At 42.5% G+C, this 16,723-nt stretch overlaps 1 pseudogene across 1 annotated transcript; it reads left to right on the top strand.

The window, feature by feature from the left end:
- Positions 1-65: 65 nt before the first annotated feature.
- Positions 66-16,698, top strand: LOC147016317 (uncharacterized; annotated as a pseudogene). The gene is made up of 5 exons (XR_015049634.1): positions 66-198; positions 431-3,312; positions 13,389-13,540; positions 14,501-14,731; positions 15,741-16,698. The product of XR_015049634.1 is annotated as an uncharacterized LOC147016317 (transcript).
- The last annotated feature ends 25 nt before the right edge of the window (positions 16,699-16,723 follow it).

Genomic DNA, 16,723 nt, shown 5'->3' with positions numbered 1-16,723 from the left:
CTTGGCACGGCTTCAGCAGCTTTTTCTTAACTCGGTTCCCTGTCTGTGCCGGTCGGTTGGTACGTGCTGCTTCCTTGGTGAACGGTGAACATTAAACGAGGATACGAGCCCCCAAGACCAAGGTGTGCGCTTCCGGTGTGCGCTCTGCACTCAGCGAGGCCGCCTCGGATACGTCGGGAGATTCCTCACGTTTTACCGGTTTGCTGTTCCAGAGGAGAAATGTCGGAACGGAATTGCAGTATTTCCTTCTTGTTATTTAATTTTATTTTTTTTAATGAACTCGATGAATGAATCAATGAAATTACATTGAAATAAAATTTAAATCAAACTGTTGTGTGTGTGGTTGTAAAGAGGACTTTCTTACGGAATGTTGACTGTCAACACGGAGTCCTTGAGCTTGAACGATGACTGTCTCGAAATCGTCCCTCAGGATGGGAGACCGAAAAACAACAACTAACTCCAACAACCAACTCCAACAACCAACTCCAACAACCAACTCCAACAACCAACTCCAACAACCAACTCCAACAACCAACTCCAACTCCAACTCCAACTCCAACTCCAACTCCAACTCCAACTCCAACTCCAACTCCAACTCCAACTCCAACTCCAACTCCAACTCCAACTCCAACTCCAACTCCAACTCCAACTCCAACAATATTATGGGGGATTTTAACTTGCCAGGGATAGATTGGGTCCAGGAACAGGGAAAGAGAAGAGCGGATGAGAATTTCCCAGTTTTAGTCCAAGATTGTTTTTTTAACCCAGTTTGTAGAAAAGCCCACGGGGGGGGGGGGGGGGAGTGCAGTGTTCAACCTCCTTTTAAGTTACGATCCCAATGTGGTGGAGGAGCTGGAGGTCGGGGAGCATTTAGGATCACGTGACCATAACATTGTGTGTGTGCAAGGATTCTGTTGAGGGTTAGAGTTCAGGATATCAGGGTAAGGCTATTAGATTTCAGGAAGGCAAATATTGAGGGTATGAGGAGAAAGTGATGGAGACTGTGTGACTCCAACAACAGGACAATCACCATCAGAGAAATGGGAAACCTTCAAGGACCAAATGTGTAGAGTGCAGAGTAAGTACATTACAATGAGGTGTAAAACGAGAAGCTGAAAGAGGTCAGGGTGGTTGAGTAGTGAGATAAGGAACGTTATTAAGGGGAAACAAAAGGTATTTATTAGGTTTAAAATAACAGAACTGGAGTTAGATTGATATCACTATTGGAGTAAACAGAGGTAAGTTAAGAAAATAACTCGGCAAGCCAAAAGAGAGTATGAGAAGGACATGGCTAAGAATATTAAACATCATAGCAAGGCTTTATTTAAGTATATCAGGGTAAAAGAACAGATAAGGACCAGTGTGGGCCCATTGAGGAAAAGCATTGGGAGAGTTGTTAGTGATAAAAGTGAGATAGCAGGCTTATTAAACAGGTATTTTACTTCAACCTTTACACAAGAACAGTCTGGAGAATTGCCAATAGCTGAGAGTATCTATCGAGGAGGTGAGGAAGGGCTTTTACAGAGGATCCAGGTTGGAGTGGAGGAAGTAAAGGAACAGCTCGGTGATCTAAGAGTAGATAAGGCTCCGGGTCCAGATAACATGCACCTGAGAGTCTTGATGGAGGTGTCTGAGCAGGTAAGCGAGATGTGAACGGATATTTTCAATAGTTCCCTGGAGTCAGGACAGGTACCGGAGGATTGGAGAGTAGTGAATGTAACAACGTTATTTAATAAAGGATCCAGAGAAGAATTGGGAAACCATAGACCTGTTAGTTTGATTTCAGTTGTGGGGAAGGTGTTGGAGACATTAATTAGGGACTAGATGAGGAACCATTTAAACAAATACAAACTAATTAAAGGGAGTCAGCATGGGTTCACCAAAGGTAGTTCCTGTTTAACAAATCTTTTAGAGTTCTAGGAATCAGTGTCTGATTGGGTGGATGATGGAAAGGCAGGGGACATAGTATATCTAGACTTTAAGAAGGTATTTGATAAGGTACCACATCGGAGGTTGTTAGCTCGAGTGAGGGCTTGTGGAGTGGCTGGTCAGGTAGCTAATTGGATTGTAAACTGGCTTAGTGTTGGGAATCAAAGAGTGGCTGTGAGTGGGAGGATGTCTCGCTGGGAGGATGTAAGTAGCAGGGTACCTCAGGGATCAGTACTCAGACCATTACTATTCATTATTTACATCAATTATTTGGATAATGGGCTGAAGAGTAGGGTTTCCAAATTTGCAAATGACACAAAGCTTGGAAGTAAGGTGGATAGTGGAGGGTGGTGGTGATCAGATTCAGGAAAGTATTGACACTTGTATGGATTGGGCGAAAGATTGGCAGATGTAATTTAACCTGAGCAAGTGTAAGGTGTTGGGGATGGGAAAGAACAATGAAAATAGAGACTACATGATGTAAGGACTAATTTTGGAGCGTGTCACACAGGAGAAAGATCTGGGGGTGGTAATAGATACGGGAGGTAAACAGGCAGAAACAGAAACAGCTGATAAGTTTAAATTAGAATGAGATAGGTACCTGTGAGTTATGGAGATAGAGGGGTATGGGGATGTTGGTAGGACTTTTCGGTAGTTTGAGTATTGATGGGTCATTGTGTACGGAGTTGCTGTTGGTGGAGGTCTTGTTTAGAGGTGTTGTGTGGTTGATGTTTTGTGTTTTTAACCCAAGCCCATGCCCCTTCCCCTGAGGGGAAGAATAAAAAAAAAATGCAAAAACTTTAAATTTTAACAAAAATCATTTTAAAAAATTTGCATTTTCTTCCTTGGATCTTGTGTGGATGGGTTGGTGTGGTGTTTGCGCAGACACGATGGGCTGAATGGCCTCGTCCTGTGCGTCGATTGCCTTGTGCACGAAAATTAAATATATAAATAGAAATACAGCACAGAAAAAAAAAAAACCCAACCACATGTTGTTGACAACTATTGCGCATGCTAAAATGGCCTCGTGTGGAATTTCCTTATAAGGAAACTCGTCATTTTATTGCAATTCGTTTGATGATCCGGTGCAGGTGACGTCAGCGTGACGTCACTTCCTGGATACCGGGGCTTCGCTGGATACGCCGTTCCGTTCCGTTCCGTGGCCTGCTCAAAGCGAACGGGTTTGTTCGCTTTGTCGTCCTGACTGAATGTCCCGAGAATCGACGGAGGGCGGCACGAAAGGCCGAACCTTTGCGGTGTATCCGCTGTCCCAGCCCCGAGGTGTGCGTTTCCGGTGTGCGCTGTGCGCTCAGCGAGCCCCAGGTCGGGAGGTTCCTCACACGTTTTACTGGTCCGCTGTTCCAGAGCCACAGGAGGAATGTCGTAACGGGAATGCTGTATACCCTTCGTTTGTTGTTTAATCTATCAACACGATTTGTCTTGAACTGATACCGCTTAAACTGAAACGCTGTTTCCCATGAGAATGAACGAAAATCCAGGGGGATACGTTCCAGCACTGCACATGTCGTCTTAATAAATCACAAATTAAACCATTTCATGAGGAACAATAATACCAGATAATAGAGAAAAGTACGTACAAGATGTATTTACACAAAAATAAAAGTTATATATTTCACGTCGAACAATGAAGAAAAACACCGAATAGGTACTGAGGGTTTCATCGGTGCATAATTATTTACATGGAGAGGTGGGATGTGACGAGTGAGTGAGTGGAGGAAGGTGGTGGAGTTCTGGAGACGAAGAGGTAGAAGTGACTGCCTCATCGTACGATAGCACGTCTTTTGTAAATCGGTTGGAGCACGGAACAGGATCATCGTCCAGCCTCATCGGAACATCAAATCGATGGCCTGATCCTGTCTTGCTCCTTTCCAGTCCTTACAAATGACACTACACCTGTAGATTCAATGTCCTTGCCCATTTTCACATTCATATGCTGCATCAGCTGCTCCTTCTCCCTTGTCCCTAAATGTGTGGACCTCAAACATCCAAGGTGCAACACGTGGAACATGTCTTTCAATCCAGACAAATCTCACACTCTCACTATGTCTCTTCGAAAGGACCGTTTAGAAAACCCCCCCATCCACTTTCTCAACAATCCTCTGGAAGAAGTCTTTTCAAGCTTCTTGGTCTCACTATCTGCCATGACCTTTCCTGGGAAAGGCACATTTCCAACCTCTCCTCAAAAGCCAGTCGCCGACTGGGAATCCTCCGTCGTGCAAAGTCCTTCCTCGGCCCTCTTGAGCTCCTGACCACTTACAAAGCTTTTGTCCGTAGCCTGATGGAGTACTGCTCTCCCCTCTGGGCTGGTGCTCCTGCCTCCCACCTTTCTCGGCTTCACGCTGTCGAAACCAGGGCATTTAAGATCATCGGCATCTCCCGCAATGAAGCTGAGTCTTTGGGCCTCTCACTCAATCACCGCAGGTTGGTCGGTGGTCTTTCTGTCTTCTACCGACTCCTCTCCAGCCTTGCCCCCCTGCTCTCTCTGCGATTTGTCCCCACCACATTTCCACAGGGCGCTCAAGGTCCGCCAACAACCCCCTTCTGGTAAAACTACCAAAATCACGAATCACTGCTCATCTTCACTCTTTCATTCCTCTTTTTTCCCGCCTTTGGAATAAACTTCCTCACTCTATTCTTTCCCATTCTTCCGTCCAGGCTTTCAAAACAGCTGTTCACCACCACCTCTTATCTTACCCCATCCAAATCCTCGATCTTTTCTACCCCCGATAATCCACCTAAGCCCACTTCCTTCAATTCCCCTGCTTTCCTTCCTGAAAGTCCCTGTAATGTCCATCTTCTCTTCGCCATGTTCCCCGTCCCATCCCCATCCCTCTCCCTTCCACAGTTCACCTAATGTGTCTGTTCCCCACTGTTTTGTCCCTTCCACTCCCACCCCTCTTGTCTCATGCCCCCTTGCTGTCAGCTGTGTGTTAGCTTTCATACGAGCCTCGACAAGGTAGACAAAAAAAAAAAGGGCCCCCGCTTCAAGATGATAGATCTCTCAATCCAGTCCGCTGCCGATAAATCAGACATCATCTGTTTAACAGAATCCTTCCTCTCACAGGACATCCCTCACTCCTTAGTGTCTCATGCAGGTAGTCTCCTCCTGTTTGATAGACCTGAACCCCGTGCTGGCGGCAGAGTCGCACTGCACATCAAGAACTCCATTTATCATTCTCCGTGTGCTGCTCTAACACCTCCCAAATCCCAGGAGTAGACTTGACATAAATAAGACCGCCTGTCCTGAAACTCACCTGGATCCGGAGCAAGTCACTCAACCCCCCCCCCCCCAAAAACTCCCTCAGACCCTGAATTTTTTTTTAATACCATGAACAAACTTTGGTACATCAAGGGTGATGCAGGCTGTATTCTACTCCACACAGAATTTCAGAAAGCATCAAAATTGTTTGTGTAGTTTTGGAGAAGAGAGCAATTACCTTTTTTTTTTGAGGGGGGGGGTCAAAGGTCAAAAACAACCCCGTAGACCCCCATAATGAGCGCAGATTTTTATGCGGTTAATAACCCTTCGTTAGGCATCAGATATGAAGCTTGTGGCCAAGTTTCATCAAAATTGTATGTTTGGTTCAAGCAATAATGATTGAAGTGTTTACGGACTCACTCACTCACTCACTCACTCACTCACCTACGGACACTGCTCGATCACATAAGAGTAGATGATAAATGGGGTTTCTGAGACACCCATTCAAATGAATCCAAAAAGGGAAAAAAATTCTGACTCAAGCCCCAAAAGCTCAAAATAGGAGACTGATTTTCTCCCCACCTCTCCCCTTCCCTCCCATACAAGCAAATGTAAAATTGAGACTATGAAAGATTCAGACTTACTGATTAAAGCACTTCTTCCCCCGAACATAATCACAGTCCTTTTATATTTTCATTCCACTCAAAGAGCGAACCAACGAATATTTGCCCATGTTCTACTTTAGGGAATAACTTAATTTTCTTATAACATTCAATTCCATCGAGTGTATTCCCCAACCAAATATCTGAACATTTATACTTATAACCATAAGGGAGACTATTGATTCCATTCTCTAAAATATATTGTTGCGGTCTTCGCGCCCGCCGGCGTGCGGACGGCCACGTAACTCGAATCGCGGCACGTCGCCCACCGGACGGACAATCCAGTCGTGACCCTCTCGGACTAACGCCGGGAACCAGTCACGGGTGGACCTTTCGGTCTCACCGCGATCGAGCCAATCAGCCCCCGCGTGGGATAGGGTTGCTCGCCAAATTCGAACTACCTAAGTACCCACACGGAGGGTAGACCGGGCGATCGCACCTCGCCGCAGGTCGACTTCGGACACGGGCCACTTAAGCGACCCGTTCCGTACTATCAGAATAACCGAGCGGTGTTATCGTCGACCTCGACGGTTCGATTAATTATCGGGCGTGTTCAGCCCACTACCAACCCTTTACGTGAAGCAAGATGAGGGTTCAATGGGGGAAAAGACGAAGCGAAGCGGGAGAACAGTTCAACAATAAAGCACATTTATTCGCGACGAACGGAAAGCACACAAATACAATTCCACCAAATGCACACAAAAAGAAAACACAATTCCATTTACACAAAAAGCAAACATAAAAGTGAAAACACAGTGCAGAGCTAATACCGACTACCGAGCACACGGCAACACTTATACAATTCTACTTCACAGACGGCGCCGACAACACATACCCAAAACCAAGGAAAAGAAATCCCCCAAGAATGGGGCAGGCCTGAGGCCGAGACCGGGTCGGGCCTACCCGTCTGGTGATGAGACGCGGAGCGGCGATGGCCCCGCAACCCGCGGGCCTCGTGGACAGTGCCTGGCAGGGGGTGGGAACGGGGCCCCCTTGGTCGCACTATCTCAGCGCGGGGGGAAACAGGAGGGGGGTTGCTGATGCTCGGGGTATAGAGGATCTTTATTATCCCTGGTGTGCGTCTCCACCTCGGCCAGGTCGCGCTGCCGGCCTCCCTCGGGCGTGCAGCTCCTGGCACCGACGCGAGCACCCCCTCGTCCGACTCTCTTCAGCTTCTCCAGCCACTGCAGGCTTCGGGCTCCAGACTTCTTTCGTTCTCGTTTGCGACTCTCCCGTTCCGACTCCTCGTTCTCGTTCTGCTGACTCTCTCGTTCCGACTCCTCGTTCTCATTCTGCTGACTCTCTCGTTCCGACTCCTCGTTCTCATTCTGCTGACTCTCTCGTTCCGAGTTCTCGTTCTGCTGACTCTGTTCTGACTGACGAACACCGTCCTTTTATCCCCCCCCGTAACTTCGCCTTTGACCCCCTCCCTTTGACCTTTCACCTCGCTCCCCATTGGCCCGAGAAAAAGTGGGCGTGAAGGCTTTTTGATCCACAAATTTGCATATATCGATCGCCCTGGGGGCGGGGCCAATTCGCCCCTCGCTCACCGATTGGACGGCAAAAAGTGGGCGTGTGTCGTTCCTGATCCGCTTCTGAAGCAGAAAATCCGTGATTTTGTACACGCTGTTCGACGCGCGTTCTGCATGAGTCCAACACCGGTACCCACAGCGGGGCAAGAACGGTGGCGATGCTACGGTTGTGAGGTGTGCGTGAAGGTCGTGGCGGTTGTGGTGAAGCGGTGGTTGTGGTCGGTGGTTGATGTTGTGGTTGTGGTGATGGCGATTGGTCCAAAATAAAGATAGTAAAAGAAAAACGGCTATCCTGAAGAGTCGCAGCTCGCATAAATGACATGTATTCCCACTAGACAACGGGTTCGGGCCTAACTACACATGTACTTACCGAGATACCTCACCTAAGGGACCTGAATGGTGGTTTGCGAATCTGGTAACCACAACAATATATTTTATCATCAAAAGCTCCAAATGCTTTCTTATTTATCTCTTCTGTATATAATTAGTGTTTATAACTTCTTATTGTATTCATTTTTCTGTACTCTTCCTTCTTCAAGGTTAAACAGTTGTAATAATGTTTAAAGTTTATTGTTTCCTTGATTATATTTTTCCTTATTCCCTTTCGCTTCTGATCACACCTTTCAATGTTATTATTATCAATATACGTGAAAGCATACGACTTTGATCTCAATCCTATAAATTCACTCATGACCTTCCCATCCAATTGATCTTTAAACTTACCAATAACCTTTTTATTCTTTGATGAAAACAACACAACAACACATGAAAACAATTACTTGTATCACATATATCAATATTATCAATCATATGCTCATATACATCACTTGTCTTAATTTATAATATAAAACTATCTGTATCAATTTATAACAATGACACATTATCCTTATACTGTGATTTTAAATTTTTACAGTAATAGTCGTACATTAACGACTTTGATAAGTCAAGAATTGATGTTCCTATACAAATAGGTTTATCCATTTCAATACTCTCTTTTTTCAAATGAATAGCACAAAAGTTCTCTGAAAACACCTCCGCTCGCTCAAAACTTAGTCTATTAATTAACTTTGAAGCCTGTTTCCAAGATGTAGCAAGTCTTATGTTTTGTCGATTCCTAACATTTTCCATAGTCTATCCAAATACAGCATTATTCATTAATTTATAAAAGTCCTTCTCAAAATCTGTTTTTGCTTCTGTTCTCCCTTTTGTATTAAAATCAATATACTTCTTTAACCAATGACTGTTTAAATTTCAAAATCCGATGAATTTTCCTCACTCTCAACCCAGCAGATAAATATTATCTCAAGTTCCTTTGATGCAAAACATAACTTTCTTTATCATTTAATGTTGTAAGTAGTTTTTCTGTAGATTTACCTTTTATATTAAATGATTGTTGGGAATCACTGAACCATTCTTTTCTTGGACTTTCTTTATCAGGAGCATAAGGTAGGTCTTTATGTTTGTTATGAAGTTCTTGTCGATATTTTAAATCAACCTCAAAATAATATCTAACTTCAGCTTCATCCAATTCTTTTTGAGAGGAGACAACAATGTATTGTAAAACTTTTTCATAATGTTTTCCTTTAACCCATTTAAGTTTTCCAGAAGGTAAAGATTGAGACATCGCCCACCCATACAAATTGTTGACATCATAATACATCAGGTAAGAGTTGTCCTCATTCTTATTATAATCAGGAAGATATTTGTTATTTGCTTTAGCATATCTCTTGGAACATACTTGAGATATTCCTCCTCTTTTAGCCTTCTCTATCATTAAAAGCATATCTATATCACTGATTAATTCCAAATTCTGTTTTGTCATTTTTAACATAGCACTCCAAGCCAAACCCGGGGCTGTGTAATCGTGAGCGGGGTCGAATCCATAGGAATTTTTATTATGACAGACTGTTCTAAAAGTTTCAAACACATCAGTCAATAACAATACATCAGTTTTAAGATATAAATCATGATATTCTCCAAGATTCTTTATATTAAACTTCTCCCAAACCTTTTTAGCTTGTGTATAATCTCTATCGGAAATATGAGTTTTATTCAAGTTGCTATGGAAACTTTCCCTTGAAAGAAGTTGTGTTTCTTTCAACTTCTCAAATTAAACCATATAGTCATATGGATATATTCCCTTTTTTGATAATAGATCAATCTCTTCCTGATTTGAGAAATATGATTTAAGATTCGGTAAGTTTTTAATATTTGATGCTAAGTTAGATAATAGACTTGCCATAAACTTGTCTCTGTCAAGAAATCTGATATGGGGGATGTATGAATTGTTTTTGTGAATGAGATGTATTTTTGATCTGTGTTAGGAATGGCAGAAATATCTCCAGATGTCTTTGAAAGTTCATTTATAAATAGATGTGTGAAATAGTGAGCGTTGTTGTGAAGAAAGACAGGAATAAAGTTTGGGGGCTTGTAATTAAGATTACAACAGGAATGAGCTGGACTTCTATATTTTCCAGTAAAATGACAATGATCCCTAACTTTGACCTCTCCCTCAATTTTCTCCTCACAAATATGACAGATACTGTTCTTTCTAAATTCCTTTTTCTCTCCCTTTGTTAATGGCATTGGTTTATAGGTTTTAACCATTATTTTTCTTCGTCTAATACAGTCTTTTTACAATCATCTTACAAACTCCTCTGAGGCATCTTCTCCACTATAAAGTTCTAACTTGTATTCATCACTGACAGATGATTTGATATAATAACAGAAACCACAAGGAGTATGTTTTTGATATTTATTTGCGTATGATTTATTTGGATTTGGAGAAACAGTATCTATCTTTTCAAGGATACTTTCAAAATCAGCATATATCACAAACGGATGTTTTATAGATTTGTTAAAATCTTTGAATGATATGTTTGAACCTGCTTTTGCTAAATTGATGACGGTTGATTGATGATTACTGCAATATTTTGAATGTTGATTTAAACATTCTTTTGTATGAAAGGAGTTGAGACATCTCTTACAGGGGTACGTTTTACATTTTCTCTTGTATAGTTGTGATTTGGTTAATGTTGATAAATTTTTGATGAAAGCATAATGTGATTTTTTTCCTTTGAAGTAAAGTAGAGAAGCTCAATGTGTGTTTCATCATTTTTATAGTTGTTTGAAATTTTTAATATCTGAACTTTGTTTGTATCCGTTAATCCATATACATTAACAGATAGATTCTTCATTTTCTCAAATTTAGCAATATCTCTCAATTACATTGGAAACTTCAAATCTTCAACATTTAATGTATTCTCGTATTTCTTATAATGTTCAACCCTTTCAGGTTTCCATAGTGGAGGATGTAAGTGAGCAAGAACAGACCATAGAAAACATTTATTATCTTTGTTTTGAATATTAACAACCACTTTTTTTTGAATATTAGTTTTATCTGTTTCAAAAGGTTTTTGTACATTGTAGTTTTATCCGTTTCGAAAGGATTTTGTACATTGTAGTTTTATCCGTTTCAAAAGGTTTTTGTACAATGTAGTTTTATCCATTTTAACAGGTTTTTCTACAATGTAATTTTATCCATTTTGAAAGGTTTTTGTATATTGCAGTTTTATCTGTTTCAAAAGGTTTTTGTACATTGCAGTTTTATACGTTTCAAGAGGTTTTTGTATATTGCAGTTTTATCCGTTTCATGAGGTTTTTGTACATTGCAGTTTTATCCGTTTCAAAAGGTTTTCGTACATTGTAGTTTTTTTCCGTTTCAAAAGGTTTTCGTACATTGCAGTTTTATCCGTTTCAAAAGGTTTTTGTACATTGTAGTTTTATCCATTTCAAAACATTTTTGTACATTGCAGTTTTATCCGTTTCAAAAGGTTTTCGTACATTGTAGTTTTTTCCGTTTCAAAAGGTTTTCGTACATTGCAGTTTTATCCGTTTCAAAAGGTTTTTGTACATTGTAGTTTTATCCATTTCAAAAGGTTTTTGTACATTACAGTTTTATCCGTTTAAAGAGGTTTTTGTATATTGCAGTTTTATCTGTTTCAAGAGGTTTTTGTACATTGCAGTTTTATCCGTTTCAAAAGGTTTTCGTACATTGTCGTTTTATCCATTTCAAAAGGTTTTTGTACATTGTAGTTTTATCCGTTTCAAAAGGTTTTTGAAATGGTATTACACAACTTCAATGTGTGCACCATTAACAGTGCGGCACATATCATATTGATATTCAATTGCTGTCCATACTCGGTCAGGAATCACTCTCAGTTGATCTTGTGATGCTTTCTTGTAAGTGATTGTAGTAGCGACTGGGTATTATAGTCGCGGCTTAATGGCAATGTCATGAAACCTCACCATTCATTTGTGTACATTCACAAGACTGCTTCAGTCATGCAAAACTTCCGGATTTATTTTAACTTTCATTAACACGTTGACTGCCAACTCTTATAGTATACATCACTCCCATTCGCAAGCCAAGTATGCATGTGCATGTACAGTGCTTTATTTTTAAATTTTACCCTCTATGAGAAAATCTAAGTTCATTTCCTATCGATTGCTGGGGAAACCCCACATTATGAGAAAACTCGTAGAAGGCAGTGAGACAAGATTTTCATTTCCATATGCCAGGTACAAGCTATCTCGTATAACTATTTTTTAGGAGTGAATCCACGTTGGTATTACGTCATTACTAATGGTTGATCGTACCATGTGTTTTTTTCTGAGTACCATGTGTTTTTTTCTGAGTACCATGTGTTTTTTTCTGAGTACCATGTGTTTTTTTCATTTTTGCTACTTGTCATTACCCTTCAAAATGGCACATATGAATACAAATGGAGACTGATAATAATCATGATTCTCACAGTGGCCTACAAAAGTATTCACCCCCTACCAATAATGCCAAATTCAGATAAATTACGAATTATGTGGAAACAATTTTTTCAAATGAACTTTTTTTTATTCATAACTGAAGAGATCAAACTAAACACTGTAAAGCTACTACGGAAGATGGTGATTCAGACAATAAATGGAGCAAGGATAGTGGTGAGAGAGAAGACGAAGAAAGCATTGTTTGAATCAATGAAACTATAGTTATTATTAACCTTCTTTCTTCGTTAGATTTCATCTGACACCTTACTCACCTATGTTAGAGAAAGATTCAAAATCACCAATTGGATGACATATAATACGAGCCATTACATCATCACATCGTCACTCATGACTCTGAAAAGTTTTCTTGTAAACTTTAGGTACCATTTTATATTAGTTGATAATACATTATTATGTTCTCTGCCTGGTGTTGGTTTAATGGTCTGGGTGGTGGGCTTGGGATCTTATGATCCTGAGTTCAAATCACACTCAGCTGTTGAAACAATACCAGGTGAAGTTGACTCTACCTGTCATCCTTCTGAGGTCGGCAAAATGAGTGCCAGCTTGCTGGTATCCTGTGTCGGAGTGGCGACCTGTCCAGGATTGTGCCCAATAGCCGAGGGGACTGCTTAGGTAGCACCAGCGCTCTGCCCAGAGTATGGTCCCAATGGATGGATGGATTATGCTCTTCAGTCTACATGGCTTAGTTTCAGAGTAAATCGACTGTCAAAGTGAAGCTTTTGTACACTTCGGGTGGATGATATCACCTTTTAGGGTTGCTGTCAAGGTCAAGGCCTCCCCCAAATATCCTGTCATTGGTCATTTATTATTCAGGGGACCTTATTGTAAGATTTGAGATCGATTTTTCCCTTGCCATCTTTCACATCAATAAATGTCGTTTTTTGGGGGCCCATTATGTGTGGTTTTAGGGGTTTAAAGCCACACTTCCACCCTGGCAGCAATGCATATGTTACATGTCCGTTTAGCATTCCCATGTGTCCATGAGGTGAAACGTTTTGCCATTTTTCACATGAATATATCGTCTGGGCTCCCGGTCTAAATGTGGAATAGAAAATCATCTCGTTCATCAAATCATTTGGTGTGGAATTTTATTATTATTGATATCGATTTGTAATTGTAAAAAAGAAACTGAGCTGAGTTTAGTTTTCCTTTTTAAATTCGAGTTCTTTTAACTCGAATTTAACTCGAGTTTTTAAACCCGAGATACGAAAGGCGCATCAGTGTGCATGCAGGTGTACCTCAGCACCGAGGCGTATGGTTCTCGTGATGTACGCATCGCCACCGAGTACTCACACTTCGCTCGAGCGCTGGCCAACAGGCCCGTACGTGCTGCTGCGGACGCAGTGTTTTCACAGGTTCGCCGTCTGTCCGTGCTCATCATCATATACAGGTTTCGAGTCAATGACACGAGGCTGTGCAGGACAGAAATGCTTCTTTCATGTTGAGAGCGCATCAGGCCAGTGTATTTATTAGACACCTTACAGTGCACAACCAAATTCAAACACAAAGGTTCATAATGTGACATGAAAAGAGGAGCAAGGTAAGGCGGGATGAGTGGGGGGGGGGGGGAAAGATGGGCTTATACCCTGTTTCAGTTGGGAGACAGCACGAGCACTTCATTCTCAGATTGCCACAAATTGTGGAACACCATTTAACACTCGAATAGCCACGGCAGGCAGATTGCCTCCTTCCCGAATGTTATCAGTGATCCTGCTTTTATCTAACAATCTTATGGCGATTCCTCTGAGACTAGCTCAGTGTCCAGAAGGCTTGAATTCCTACTGAGGAATGTACAAAAGTCAGACATGCTTCCTTCATGTCATGTCATGTCGACGACTGGGAAACTCACCGAGTGCACACTTACCATTCCATCGTACATGTAGAGGATGTGAAGTTTTAAAGAATCCTATCAACCTGTCGTGCTCGGATGTATCAATGTAAAGTTTTTGGAATTCCAGTTGAGCTCCACTTTAATACATACTGCCACTTTCAATCCGATTTGAACCCACGAACTCCGACATAACGGTTCAGCATCCTTATCACACCTCATTGTACCCATTTGTACTCACTTGCAAAAGCGAATGAATGGATAAATGAAATCTACATGCAACACAATTGAGGAGTGAAGATTGAAATGAGGATGTACATTCTTGAGGGCGGGTTTCTGTATAAAAGGGTTGCATAACGTCCGTCTGCCTGTCCAGTCTGTCTGCCTGTCCGGTCCATCCGTCCAGCTTTGTACTCAGCTTGTTCAGATGCAAATGCTGTGCTTCGGTGGAACGCTACATTTATTAACGACCTTGCTGTTTGTCCAGGTTGGAGATGTCTGGCTCGATTATCTGCAGCACAAGAGTCTGTAGACTTGAACCAGGGTACCTACGCAGGTTTGCGGCGAGGAGTCGAGGAGCAGAGACCGATGATCAAGGACCATGAATGTGCCATTGGGTTCAGTCCAGTGTCAAATCCAAAGGAAACGTTCGAGCGATCAGACTCCTGAGGGACTGAGACCGAAGACATCACAGATATCGATGTGTATGATGAGTTGGGTAAGTTGCCTTCATGGCTCACGACCGAAAGTGTAAGTCATTACCTCCGCCACCCAAGCTGGACGGAGGTTGTTTTCCCCCGTCTGTCTGTCTGTGAGCATATTTCCAAAAGTTATGGATGGATTCGGATAAAACTTGGTGAACGAGTTGGTTCGGTGACATGAACAAACCAAATCGATCTTGGATCAGGTCTGGATGCAGATCCAACCCATCACTGGGATACAAAAGGTAAACTCTTTTCCTGGCGCGAGGTATGCGCTCCAAGAGTGCCGTTCTCGTTTCATGTGCTACCTAATCACCTTGCAGCTTGGTCCACCTTTTACCATCAATGGGTCATTCTGAAGGGTGGGATAGCAGGGAGGGGGAGCGGGGTGATACAATTACAGTTAGACTTTAAATCTAGTTAATCTTCATGCCTGATCCAAAGCCACACTTCACTCATTTGACCTTGCATTCCATGCACCGAGAGTACCCCGGGGGGAGGGGAGGTGGTGCACCACGAGTACCTGAGGGTGCACCGTGAGTACCCCAGGGAGAAGATGCACTGCAGTTACTCATGGGGGGAAGGGGGCAGGGTCATGATGCACCACAAATACCCCAGTATGGCAATGTACAGCGAGTACCCTGGGGGAGGGGGGGGGAGGATGGGGTGGTGATGCACCGTGAGTACCCTGTGGGGGGGGAGGCGAGGTGGCGATGCACCACAAATACCCTGGGGGTGGGGCGATGCACCACGAGTATCCCAGTATGATGCAGTGTGTGCACCAGTGGGCAATGCACTGAGGTTCAGAAGAAAGAAGATATATTCATCCATTAATAGATAATCCCTCGTCACATTTAATCAGTTAGATTTGTTTCCTCGATGTCATCAAGAAGTCGTTTTTGGCCTGCATTTCATTAACTGTTACCCAAATTGAAACCTTATTCCAGTACAACCTCCTTTTCACTTACAACCTCAATCTTATCTCCTCATTGCCACACATTCCCTCCATCACTTCCCCACCGACAGACAAAGTATGAGCCGCTGAGGGCCTGCAGGCTCTAAAGGCAGCGGTTGAATTCTGGAAAGAAAATGAAGGATTAACTGAAGGATGCAACACAACCAAAGCAATCCAGGCATTGACATTGCTCCAGGAGTGGAGCGAGACTTCCTTGAAGATGAAATGAAACCCACGCTAACCAGGAACAGAACTTATTCGTGGAGACGAATGGCTAGGCTTTGCTAAAATGAACGGCTAAAAACTACACCCATGTTATGTTACCTGTGTTGGGCGTTACAAAAACAGGTTCTTCATCACACAATGCTTCAGAAACTGAGATCTCCTTGAACCAGAAAAAAAGTAATACACTTGGGTCCACCGACGCAGCTCCATCTCAAAGCGTCGACCCTACATGCTGCGTTGGTCCTGCTGTCACTTATATACACAACCAATGATTCGAACACAAGAACATTCATGTACTGAGCATGGAAAATGAAGTCTTGACATAGAAAACAGAAACAACAACTGTGTTTGATTACATTAAGATGAATGTTCAACATTCCTGTCATCTCATTGTACGTCCTTGCAAGGGAATGGAGTGATCAACCGGTTTCACTGGTTTACTGACTTGGGAATCAGTTTACTGGTGAACACCTCTTCTTATTATCCTTTGACGGCCACAATTATTCCCACGTGCTTGTGGGGATGGCCGGGTGGGATATTTGGCCCAAGTCTTTCATGAACCGACTGGCCAGGCCTGATGTTCAACAAAGTAGTTCGGGCAGGAATTTGTAATTTGTTCATGGTGCCGGCAATAGCTCACCTTCTCTTCACGAAGGACACCATGGGATCTTTAACGTCCACCAACTAATGCTGGCAGACGGGACACCCGACTTCACGTCCATTCGAGTGATGTCGCTCACATTGATGAATTACCCTGTCTGTGAAACACCAGGATGAGAGTTTATGGCTGGGTCAGGATTCAAACCCAGGTTAGATGGCTTAGAGGCGA

The sequence above is a fragment of the Eptatretus burgeri genome, chromosome 11, assembly GCF_056783735.1.
Source record: "Eptatretus burgeri isolate ZD-2024b chromosome 11, Ebu_testis_v1, whole genome shotgun sequence".
In the NCBI taxonomy this organism is placed as follows: Eukaryota; Metazoa; Chordata; class Myxini; order Myxiniformes; family Myxinidae; genus Eptatretus; species Eptatretus burgeri.
The sequence above is the reverse complement of the archived record's forward strand: the minus strand, read 5'-3'. Positions and strand labels throughout refer to the sequence as shown.